General features: G+C 36.5%; 1 pseudogene; it reads right to left on the bottom strand.

Annotated features, from left to right (window-relative positions):
* Nucleotides 1–3,431: 3,431 nt before the first annotated feature.
* LOC121013375 (tubulin alpha-1A chain-like) lies at nt 3,432–4,809 on the bottom strand (annotated as a pseudogene).
* Between the last annotated feature and the right edge of the window lie 8,727 nt (nt 4,810–13,536).

The raw sequence follows: 13,536 nt of genomic DNA, 5'->3' as shown, positions 1-13,536 counted from the left end.
GGGGGAGATGGTATAAGATAAAGAAGGAAAAAAGGGGAGGCTTTATAAAAGGGAGATTAGTATGAATGTTCACTTTTTTTTAAGAGCTCATTTAATGCCACTTTCTCCCTGAAGTCTTTCTCGTGTGATCCAGTCAGAAGCAAAATGGTGCCTCTCTCCTATCAAATCCAGGAGGATTCAGCAACCAATGTCATGATATTCACACATACTCCCTTGCACTGCAGTCATTTTTGCAAATGTTTAATCTCCTGATTCGTGAACACATGTATTTTGTAAATCTCTCTCCTTCTTTTCCCTCCACCCCCTGCTTCTAATTCATAAGAGAGTTGGCCTAAACCTGGAGCAAGTCATTTTCACAGTGTTTAATTCTGAAGTCAAGAGATGAGGAGAAAGAACAAAGTGTTCTCTTTCATGAGAACAAAGGTTGCTTCCCTGAACTATGACTTTAGAGAACCCTGTCAACACAGAGTCTGCCTTTGGCTATAAGAAAAGCATGCTCTACACCAGAAAACATCCTGGCTTAAGTAAATGCTCTATATGACTAGATTATGTGCCATTTGAGTAATAACAGTAATATTCATGTTGACATAGGTCTTTATCCTCACTGCAATATAGCAATTCTGTGATGATGTCTGGGGTTTGTTAATTCCTCTCTCTATTTTTACATTTTCTGTTTCAATAAAGAATGAGTCATCTGAAGCTTAGACAAGTTAAATGACTTGTTTAAAGAGCAGAAAGTTCTCATGTCTGTAAAGCATACTATACCCAGAAAGGGAGAGTCGGATCACTTTAATATCATAAGTGTCTTATTGAACCTTTTTTTTTTTTTTGCCTACGCGTCTTCCTCTATCTCATTTTATAATGACCATCTTTCTGTTTATCCAGATACAGGCTCAGAACCATTTTGTCTCTTTCTTTGTCCCCAGAAAGCAAGATCCCTCTCTTCTGTTTAAGGTCTGTTTCCTCGCCCAAACTACTGAAATATGCACACACTAATATCTTAACTTTCCCACCCATTATCTACACTTTGTCAGACTGTTCTTAAAGTTTTGAATATTTTGCAACCTGCTTCAACTATCCATTGATAGATGTGGGATAAAATGCACATTCTACTTAGCAAAATCTTCAAAATATGGCCTCTTATTCCCCATCTCAAGAGTTGATTCCCTTACTTCACGTTGAGTCATCCAGGAGAAGAAGAATGTCTTTACCAAAACAGGGCCGTGCTGTTCTAATTCTGTGCTCCTTCTCACGCTTTTCTCAGCCTCATTTCTGTATCTAAAACTTATTGAACTTCTTCCATAGCCTGAGGTCTGTTGTAAGTAGTGTTCATACATTATCTATTACTTATTTCTCACAACAATCCGATGACGTGAGTTTTCTTCTCCCCATTTTAGAGTTGGTACACAGAGTTTTAGTAAGCTTCCAGAGTTATAATGCAGGCAGAATGTGAATCTGCCTCTACCTGACTTTAAAGTGATGCTCTTCGTGTTTCTTCCTTTCATTTGGAATTTTTCCAACTTACATACTTCATCTCAAATGCAAATATTTTGTTCCCCCTCTTACACTCTTTGTGTCGCATTGTATTTAATTGGCTGATGCCATTAAGGATTTTTGCAGCTGAACTTCTGGGGAATATTTGTAGGGTTTTTTGTCTTGTAATTTTTTTTTCTTTCTGATTTTTCTGTCAGAGGAATAATGCAAGTTGGTACATATCCCCCTTTTCCATTTTCTGATAGCATTTGTGTAGGATTAATATTATTTCTTTTATGTTTGGTAGGACTTATCAGCCAATCCATCTGGGCTTGGAATTTTTTTTGTAAAAAGCATTTTAATTATGAATTCAGTATTTTAATTGGCACTGGGACATTCAGATTTTCTGTTCCTTCTTGGAGTCAGATTTTAGTAGTTTCTTTTGAGGAAGTTATCCATTTAATCTAAGTATTAATTTATTGGCATACGGTTTTTCATATATGATCCTTTTAATATCTATGGAAAACTCTCTTTCATCTCTTTCATTCCTGATATTGATAATTTGTGTCTTTTTTTATTGATCAGGTGAGCTAGGGTTTTACCAATTTTATCAAAATTTTTAAAAAGCCACCTTTTTGTTTCACATATTTTCCCTATTGATTTACTCCTATTTCATTAATTCCCACTCTTTTTTTTGTTTCAATCATTCTATTTAGATAGGGTTTTATATTAGCTTTTTAAGTTAAAATTTTATATCATTGATTCTAGATCTTTCTTCTTTTCTAAGGTAAGCATGGGTTGCTACAAATTTCCCTTTGGCCCTGCTTTATTTTCATTCTACAATTTTGCTATTATGTGTGTTCACTAGCATTCATCTCAAAATATTTTCTACTTCCCCTTTTGATTTAGTTTTTGGCTAATTTGTTAATTTGGTTTCTAAAAACTTATTTACTTTCCAAATTATTTAATTTCATAGCATTTTGACAAATTTCCACATATGTTTATGTTTGAATTCAAGTTTCCTTTTGTTATTAAATAACACACTTTGTACAATTTCAATCTTTTAAATTTATTGCCAGTTGTTGTATGGCCTATGGTCTGTATTGGCAAATACTCCATATATGTTTAAAAAGATTGTAGATCTTCTTGGTTTATGTGGTGTCTTCTGTGTGTGTCAACTAGTTGGTTGATAGTGTCATTCAAGTCTTCTATATTCTTCCTGATTTTCCTATCTATTGAATACTGAGAGAGGAATATGAAAATGTTCTACTATGGTTTTAAATTTATTTCCTCTATTTCTCCTTTTATTTCTGCCAGTTTTGGGAGATCTGTTATTAGATGTATGTGCATTTACAATTGTTGAATTGACTCTTTCAACTTCATAAAATGTTTCACTTTTTTTGCAGTCACATTCCTTGGCTAGAAGTTTATTTTGTCTTATATCAATACAGCAACTCCAGTTTGCTTATGCTTGCTGTTTGCATGCACATTATTTTCTATCTTTTTTCTCTCAGCCTATTTGCATCTTTGTATTTAAGGGTGCCTCTTTTAGGCCACATGGCATAGAGTCCTGCCTTTTCAATCCAGTTTCACATTCTCTGTCTTTTATTTTGTGTATTTGGTCAATTCACATTTAATAAAATTATGTCTATTATGGACTTTAAGTCTGCCACTTTGTTGTTATTTTTATTTGTTTCATTTCTATTTTGTTCCTCTACTCCTCTTTTCCCTGCTTCTCTCTGTGTTGAGCAAATATTTTGCATCCTGTATTTACTTTTTAACATATATCTTGCCAATTTGTTAGTGGTGGCTCTAGGGATTATAAATGCTACTTTTATTTTTTAATTTTTTTATCACTTAAGACAGGGAATACTTTATTCAAATCCATGAGAGAAATGTACAGCTTGGATCTATAATGAAGCATTGTGTTTTAATGCATAGGTCAGAAATTGTATATTAGAGAATACACTGCTACATACAAATTAACTGATCAGAGCACAACTTTTCAATATTCAAAACAGAATAAGCTTCCCTGTAAAAGCAGCACTTTTGTGACATTTTTAACTTTAGTATTCCTCTCCTTCCTCTTCACCCTCTCCTTCAACAGAATCCACACCAACCTCCTCATAATCCTTCTCAAGGGCCCATGTCCTCACGGGCCTCAGAAAACTCTCCTTTCTCCATGCCCTCACCCACATGCCAGTGAACAAAGGCATGCTTGGCATACATCTGGTCAAGCTGGTGGTCCAGGCGAGCCCAGGCCTCAGCAATGGCTGTGGTGTTGCTTAGCACACACACAGCTCTCTGTACTCTGGCCAGGTCTCCATAGGTACCACAGTGGGAGGCTAGTAATTAACACCAACTTTGAAGCCAGTGGGGCACCAGTCCACAAACTGGATGGTACGCTTGGTCTTGATGGTGGCAATGGCAGCATTGACATCTTTGGGAACCATGTCACCATAGTACAACAGGCAGGAAGCCATGTATCTACCATGGCGAGGGTCACATTTCACCATCTGGTTGGCTGACTCAAAGCATTCATTGGTGATCTCTGCTACAGAAAGCAGTTCATGGTAGGCTTTCTCAGCATAACTGACAGAGGCATATGTGGCCAGAGGGAAGTAGATGGGGGAAAGGGCACAGGTTGGTCTGGAATTCTGTCAGATCCACATTCAGGGCTCCGTCAAATATGAGGGAAGCAGTGATGGAAGACATAATTTGACGAACCAACCTATTGAGGTTAGTGTAGGTTGAGCGTTCAATATCAAGATTTCTACCACAGATGTCATAGATGGCCTCATTGTCTACCATGAAGGCATAATCAGAGTGCTCCAGGGTGGTGTGGGTACTGAGGATGGAGTTGTAGGGCTCAACTACAGCAGTGGAAACCTGGGGAGCTGGCTAAATGGAGAACTCCAGCTTGGGCTTCTTGCCATAATTGACAAAGAGACATTCCATCAGCAGGGGGGTGAACCTGGAACCAGTTCCCCCTCCAAAGCTATGGAAAACCAAGAAGCCCTGAAGACCCATGCTCTGGGCGGCCAGTTTCTGAATTCGATTCAAGACAAGGTCAATGATCTCCTTGCCGATGGTGTAGTGCCCTTGGGCATAATTATTGGCAGAATCTTCCTTGCCGGTGATGAGCTGCTCAGGGTGGAAGAGCTGGCAGTAGGTGCCAGTGCGAACTTCATCGATGACTGTGGGTTCCAGGTCTACAAACACTGCCCTGGGCACGTGCTTGCCAGCACCCGTCTCACTGAAGAAGGTGTTGAAAGAGTCATCTCGTCCCCATGGTGTTGTCACTTGGCATCTGGCCATTGGGCTGGATGCCATGTTCCAGGCTATAGAGCTCCCAGCAGGTGTTGCTGATCTGAACACCAGCCTGGCCAATGTGGATAGAGATGCATTCACACAAGGTTGTTGCTTTGCGGCTGCGGAGAAGATGGCAGAGAGGAGGTGGAGAGGTTGTTGCTTCTTACAATGCGACTCTTAGGCGGTGGATGTAAGAGAACCTCTACTTTTATTTATTTAAAAACCATTTTTTTAATGTTTATTTATTTTTGAGGGAGAGGGAGAGAATGCGAGGGGCAGGGAGGGCCAGAGGGAGAGGGAGACCTAGAATCCGGAGCACACTCCAGTCTCCAAGCTGTCAGCACAGAGACCGACGTGGGGCTCAAACTCACGGACCGTGAGATCATGACCTGAGCCTAAGTTGGACGCTTAACGTATGGAGCCACCCAGGTGCCCCTATAGCATGCTACTTTAACCTATCAAAATTTACCTATTCCACAATGACTGACTTCTAGTTGAATATAGGAAACTTCCAACAATATGGTTCTGTCTACCTCTCCCTTCTTTGCATTGTTTTCATCTATATATACCATAATTTCAACAATATAGTAATATACATTTGGTTTTAACTATGCACATATTTTTTTTAAAGAAGCCAATAAAAAAGCAAAAAATACATATATTTATATGAACTCACATGTCACGTGCTTATCCTTTCCAGTGCTCTTTATTTCTCCTGGTATATCTGAAATACCATCTGCTGCAATTTTCCTCTGTTCTGGAAAACTTCCCATTTTATTTTATTTTTTTTTTTAATTTTTTTTCAACGTTTTTTATTTATTTTTGGGACAGAGAGAGACACAGCATGAACGGGGGAGGGGCAGAGAGAGAGGGAGACACAGAACTGGAAACAGGCTCCAGGCTCTGAGCCATCAGCCCAGAGCCCAACGCGGGGCTGGAACTCACGGACCGCGAGATCGTGACCTGGCTGAAGTCGGACGCTTAACCGACTGCGCCACCCAGGTGCCCCGAAAACTTCCCATTTTAAATAACACAGTTCTGCTAGCATTAATTTCTCTCTATTTTAATTGAAAAATGTCTTAATTATAGCTTTAATTTTGAAGGATAATTTCTGCATGAATAATTCTGAATAATTTTTTTCTTTCACTACTTTTAATATGTCATCCCAATATCTAGCCTCCATTGTTTCTGATGAAAGGTTGAATATTAATCATACTGTTATCTCTATGTACTATGTCATTTTTCTCTTACTGCTTTCAAACTTTCTATTTATTTTTGACTTTCGTTAGTCTGAATTTGATGTGGCTGGATATGACTTTCTCTCTTTCTATTCCAGTTAGGTTTCACAGAGCTTCTTGGACTTGTTAATTTATGTTTTTCAACAAATTTAAGAAAGTTTAAAACATTTTTTCTTTAAATGTGTTTTTTTCTCCAGCCAATTTCTTTTAGTCCTTTCCTTCTGGGTCTCTGATTACATGTGTGCTGTATCAATTGATAGTGTCACAATTGATTTCTCTTGCATCATCTGAAATCTGAAGTTGAGTTTATTGCTAGTTTTTAAATTTCAGTTATTATACTTCTTTGATTTGGATTTTTCAGTTTCCTAAAAGTTTCCATTTCTTTTTTGGCATCCCTACATATTTACTCATTAATATGATTTTTTTTTAAATTGTTTGAACAGATTTCCTTTAATTATTTGAATATATGTACAGTAGTGTTGTGAAGTTTATAACTATTAAATTCAACCCCTGGGGCCACTTTAAATTAGTGTCTATCTATATCTTTGTTCCTTGATTTTTCTGTATAACACTTAAATTTTTTTTTAATGTTTATTTATTTTGAGACAGAGGGAGGCAGAGCATGAGCGGGGGAGGGGCAGAGAGAAAGGGAGACACAGAATCCGAAGCAGGATCCAGGCTCTGAGCTGGCAGCACAGGGCCCGACGTGGGGTGGAACTCATCAACGAGATCATAACCTGAGCTGAAGTCCTACGCTCGACTGACTGTGCCACCCAGGCGCCCCTGTATAACATTTCTTTTATAACTAATAAATTTTAGTTGAAAATTAGACCCAGTGGTAGCTATGGAATCTGTTTTGCTTTTCTGAGGACCTTCAGATTTATTGCTTCGTAGCCTGTAACTTGCGTGGATTCAAATTACAAAACCTGTCTTCATGTAGTGTATTGTAACTGAGGTTTCTGCTGCCTAATTTTGTGGGGTTTTAGTTGCTGTCTTTTTTTTTTTTTTTTTTTTGGTTTGGTTTTTGTTTTAGTTGGCATCCTGGAAATCGCTATTGCTCAGGAAAAAAATTCATATGACAAAAGACGTGTGTGTGTGTGTGTGTGTGTGAGAGAGAGAGAGAGAGAGAGAGCACACCTGCGTGTGCACAAGTGACTTGTCTTGATTTTATCTCCAGTTTGCTTAATGAAAATTGACAGTTGAAGGACTATAATGCACTGAGAGTCTCTCCACTACACTGCCATGCCAATGGACTTTTTCTTTCCAAGTTGACATGTTTATCCGTTTCCTCATTCAGTCTTGCTTGCACTCCCAGATGGTGCCAACGGGGTTCTAGGGTGCTGCAGAATCCATCCGGTCTACCCCACTCTGCTTCAAACAACAGGCTACTGGTTTGGGCCATGAGTGTTCCACTTACACTGAACCACCTGAGCTCTGCCAACTCGGTTCAAGGTCTTCTGTTTGTAGTCTCTTCTATAAAGGCAGGATTTTATCACACTTAGAGGCCCTTTTTTATTTACTATGGTTCAACATTCTAACAGTGTGCCATACTGTCACCAAAGATGAAGTTGTTGATGTTTTTTATGACATTCTAAACTAGAAATCTGAAAACAATTTCAATCACCTGGAAAATATTCAAATAACAACAGACACCCAACACGTCATAGTTTTCAAGGCATTGCCCCATCTCTTATTTAATGTGATCCACACAATATGTGGAACAGGTGCTGCTATAATTCTAATGTTACCAAAATTAAGCTAAATCTTCAAAGTCTTTTCAATAGTTACGATGTAGATTCACAGAATGCAAGAGACAATGCTTTAATATCCCCATGGTCCATGCCATACTCCATTCAACTTAGCTTCTCTGAAACTATGGCAAGGGTCCATATTAATTTTCATGCCAAAATTAATGCTTCTTTCACTTTAAACTATTTCCAGAGACTTAAACATCATAGGACTAGTAATTATATCAAAAATATTAGTCTTATAAATCTTACAATTAAACCTAAAGGACAAATATTGAAAAAATATCCTTACGTTCTAAACTTAGATTAAATTTGAATCAGATAAATTTATATATAATTATAAAACATAAGTCTTACACTTACATTTATGTAACATATAGTTCATCAATTTAAGCCAAAATATTAATTTTACCATATCATTATTTTGAATATGAATATTAAGGAAAATACATAATGTAAATAATTATAAGCCTCATAATATATGCAAAGTAAAATGTGGCCAAAAAGAAAAAAAATATGGTATAAACTTATTAATAAATTGTCTATAATGTCAGGGAGCAATTTGGGGTTAAGTTTGATTGAAGGAAAGAAATTTACATTTTTAGGAGTAAATTTAGTTGCATAAAAGAATAAATAACAAATTATCAAAACATTGTGGTCAATCCTTTATTTTAATGACTGGAGAGTATTTCGAAGACAAAGTAATACTAAATGTAATACTTTTGTTAACAATAACAGCTATTGTAATTTATTGAATCCTTAGTCTGTCCCCGGCTACATAATTAATAAGTGTTTTATATTTACTGCTTTTTTTTTTCCGTTAGGTCTAAAAAGGAAACTTTATTACATTGTTAAAATCTGATTAATAAATTTGAAAAGGGACTTTAAATATGAGCACACACATAAAAATAATCTTGCAGTCTGGGACTATCATTCCACTTTCCGTGAAATATTGAATAATATCTCTCATTAAGTTTTTCACACATGAGACGCTCAGGAAATGTTGATTTGCTAATAACTAAACATAAGAAATTCCCAGTTGCTTCATGACTCTTGCTCTGAGGGTTGCATACTAATAATTACAACAAATTATTTTACATTTTCTCATCTACTTTTATAATGATTCACTGAAAGGGTAATTTGTTCCTTAAAAGACAGTGACCATTCTAAATATGTTTGAAGACTAAATCTAACCACTTCAGAATATGACTTTATTTTATGTTTACTGTGTTAGTGCGATGAAAAAGACTGAATGAAACCCAAGCAGTGCTTAACAGGAATAGATTAATAGTTCTCTTGTACTCCATTGGAATCAGTTCCTACCCAAAGCAATGACCTATGCCTTGATTATAAGAGTAAAAGCTTGTTGAGTCTAGCTGAGTTGGGAAAGCAAGATCTGTGATTCAGGGTCATTTGGGGAAAACATAAAAATGATCAGGCGCTCTCAGACATGAATCTTGTTAATTTTGGCACAGATTTCCTTCCATTTAAATCAATGGCCAGATTAAATATATATATATATATATATATATATATATATATATATATATGTATGTAAGCTAGTGTAGCAATTCTGTAGATCATAAGTAGTATTTAGCATTTAAACAGTAGCCATGTTAAATTTCACATATATCTATGGGGATGCTGACAAAGTAAAACAAAAAAAACAATTTGTGGTTGTGAATGGTGATTTCTCTGATGCCAGCCATAATTTTTTTAAATGGGTGAGGAGAAACTGATGATAGATTTATTAATGTACAGAAACGATTAAGAAAATATCACTATGCGTACCGTTAAATATACTGTTTAAATTATTTTTAATAAAATACATTAAGAAATACTTTATTGGTTGAATTAGTTTGGATTCTAGACATAGTTACCCATGCCCAAATGCACTAGCATTTTCCATGTCAAAATATTTTTTTTCCTGAAACTACCTATTAGCAGCTGTCTATGTGAGAATAGAGGGAGGATTGTGTTCACTTCACTCAAAGATTAATGATATTTTACAGCTTCAAAAGAAGTTTTTAATTCTGGCTTTCATGGCAAGCACCTCCTTCTTGTCTCCTTTAACTTTACTGCCATTTTTAAAACATAATTATTCATTCTGTGGCATATTAAAATGGTCTACAAAGCAAAAGTTTTTATTGGAAGTAAGATTTTGCTTGCTGTTAGCTCTGTAGAAGTACACTTCCCTCTTTCTCTCATTTACCAGGTAGCATTGTAATCATTCCAATCATTTTTTGTTTTTATTTTTGCTCAAATATTTAATGCTGGCTAATGGAGACAGGGAAAAGAAGTGAGAGAGAGGAGTTGAACTTGTTCTATTTTCCTCTAGCTTCTCCAAAAAATATGTAGCAACATTTCAATGATAAAAATGAAGTTCTGAAATAGTGAAATTCTTTTCCACATCCACGATCTCTGATCTGTTACCAGAGCTGGAACCGGGTAGCAGAAGGTTCACAAACTTGTAATCCGCATGGTCTCCACCAGCACTGTCCTGTTTATGATCACCACTTAACTCCATCTCAAAAGCCTGGGGTTTACCAGCCACTTTGTAACGTTATGTGTGATTTCTGCAGGACACGCTCTAAACTTTAAGAATTAAACTTTTAAAAATACATGTAACTATCAATCACAATCTCAGCAAGTTACTTTGTGGATGTTGATAAACTCATTCTAAAATTTGTGTAGAGAGGCAGAAGACACAGACTAGCCAACACAAAGTTAAAGGAGATAAAGTCACAAAACTGACAAGACCTGCAGTCAAGACTTACTATAAAGAGACAGTGATTAAGAGTGTGGTAGTAGTGAAAGAACTGACAAAGAGATCAGGGGCACAGAGGAGAGAGTACAGAAATAGACCCACATAAACATAGTAACTGATCTTTGACAAAGGATCAGGTACAAGGGGGACGAGATACTCTTTTCAGTTAATGGTGCCAAAACGGTTCTTTGCCACATGCAAAACAACAACAACAACAACAACAACAACAACAAACATCAATTCTGGACACACTATACACCCTTCATAGAAATTAACTCAAAATAGATCACAGATCTAAATGTAAAACACAAAACATTAGTCTCCTAGAAGATAACATAGGAAGCATTAGTTGGCTTTGGGTAGAAGGATGAGTCTTTAGTTATAACACCAAAGGCACAATCCAGGAAAGACTTCATTACAATTAAAACTTCTGCTCTGCAAAAGACAATGTCAAGAAAATGAGAAGACAAGCCACAGACTGGGAGAAAATATTTGCAAAGGACACATTTCATAAAGGACTATTATCCAAAATATATAAAGAACACTTAAAGCCCAATTGTAAAACAACTCAATTAAAAAATGGGCCAAGTCCTTAACGGACACCTTAGCAAAGAAGATATACAGATGAAAAGTTAATATATGAAAAAAATGCTCAATCATATGAAATCAGGGATATGCAAATTAAAATGAAATATCACTACATACCTATTACGATGGTGAAAATCCAGAATGCTGATAAAACCAAATGCTGGCAAGGATATGGAGCAGCAGGAATCCTCATTCACTGCTGGTAGGAATGCCAAATGGTGCAGCTACTTTGGAAGACAGTTTGGCAGTTTCTTACAAAACCAAATACATTCCTACCATAAGATCCAGCAATAATGCTTTTTGATATTTATGCAAAAGAGTTGTAAACTCACATCTGCACAAAAGCCTGTACGTGGATATTTATAGCAGATGCTTTCATAATTGTCAAGACCTAAAAAGCAGTCAAGATGTCATTCAGGATGGCTAAAATCAAAAACACAAGAAACAACAAGTGTTGGCAAGGATGCAAAGAAAAAGAAACTCTCTTGCACTGATGGGAATGCAAACTGGTGCAGTCACTGTGGAAAACAGTATGGAAGTCCCTCAAAATGTTAAAAATAGAACTACCTTATGATCCAATAATTGAACTATTGGGTATTTACCCCTAAAATATTACAAAATTACAAAAACAGTAATTCAAGGAAATATGCATCCGTGTGTCTATGATAGTATTATTTACGATTAGATGAATAAAAAAGATGTGATATATATGTTATATATATAATAAAATATTATTCAACCATAAAAAAAGAATGAAATCTTGCCATTTGCAATGACATGGATGGAACCAGAGGTATAATGCTAAGTGAAATAAGTCAGTCAGGGAAAGACAAATATTGTATGATTTCACTCATATGGGGAAGTCCAGAAGAAACAGGAAAAAAAAATGAGCACAAGTAAACAAGAGAGAGAGAAATCAAGAAACAGATACAACTATAGAGAACAAACTGTTGCAGAACATCTGGCTGGCTCAGCCAATAGAGCACATGACTCTTGATCTCAGGGTCATAAGTCCAAGCCCCACATTGAGCATAGACCTTACTTTAAAAACAAAAAAAACAAAAAACAAAAAACCCACACTAACAAAGTGATGGTTTCCACAGGGGAGGTGGTGGGGGGATGGGTGAAATAAGCAATGGGGATTAAAGAGTGCACTTGTGATGAGCACTGGGTGATATATGGAAGTGATGAATCATTGTATCATATACGTGAAACTAATATAACACTGTACATTAACTATACTGGAATTAAAATTTAAAAGAAAGATGTCCTTCAGTTGGTGAATGAGTAAACTGTACTATATCCAGACAATGGAATATTATTCAGCACTAGAAAGAAAGAAGCTATCAAGACATGGAAGAAATTTAAATGCATGATACTAAGTGAAAGAAACCAACATGAAAATGTTACATACTGTATGATTCCAACTATATGGCATTCTGGAAAAAGCAGAACTATGTAGACAGTAAAAAAATCAGTGGTTGCTAGGGATTAGGGACAGGAGGGATGGATAGATGGAGCACAGAGGATTTTTAGAACAATGAAAATACTCTGTGTGATATTATATAATGTTGTATCCATTAGACATTATGTATATGACATTATGTATGTCATTATACATCAGTCCAAACTCAGAATGTATAACAAGAATGAACTCTAACATAAAATATGGACTTGGAGGTGATTATGATGTGTCAGTGCAGTTTCATAGTTTTAACAAATGTACCACCACTCTGGTGGGCGGTATGATAATGGGGAAGCCTGCGCCTATGTGCGGGCAGGGGATAGATGGGAAATCTCTGTATCATCCTCTCAATTTTACTTTAAAAAAAAGTTCTATTAAAAATAAGGTTAATTGGGGGGCCTAGGTGGTTCAGTCGGTTAAGCATCCAACTTTGGCTCAGGTCATGTTCTCATTGTTCCTGAGTTTGAGCCCCACATCAGGCTCTGTGTTGATGGCTCAGAGCCTGGAACCTGCTTCGGATTCTATTTCTCCCTCTCTCTCTCTCTCTCTGCCCCTCCCCTGTTTGCCATTTCCCTCCCTCTCTCTCTCAAAAATAAACATTAAATTTTTTTAAATAATAAGGTTAATTGATAAATTATGTCTTTGGAAGTGAAAAAAATAACATAACTTTAAAAGGAATGAAATTCTTTTTTTTAAGTTTATTTATTTATTTTGGAAGAGAAAGAGAGAGAGAGTGAGAGAGAGAGAGAGAGAGAGAGAGAAAGAGAATCCCAAGCAGGCTCTGCACTGTCAGCACGGAGCCCAACTCAGGGTTCCAACCCACGAACTTCGAGATCATGACCTGAGCTGAAACCAAGAGTCAAACAATTGAGCCACCCAGGCACCCCAAAAAGGAATGAAATTTTGATATATGCTACAACATAGATGAAACTTGGAGACTTCATG

Source organism: Herpailurus yagouaroundi, unplaced genomic scaffold (assembly GCF_014898765.1).
Source record: "Herpailurus yagouaroundi ecotype Mexico unplaced genomic scaffold, PumYag 198, whole genome shotgun sequence".
Lineage (NCBI taxonomy): Eukaryota > Metazoa > Chordata > Mammalia > Carnivora > Felidae > Herpailurus > Herpailurus yagouaroundi.
This window is presented reverse-complemented; position numbering and strand designations above follow the sequence as displayed.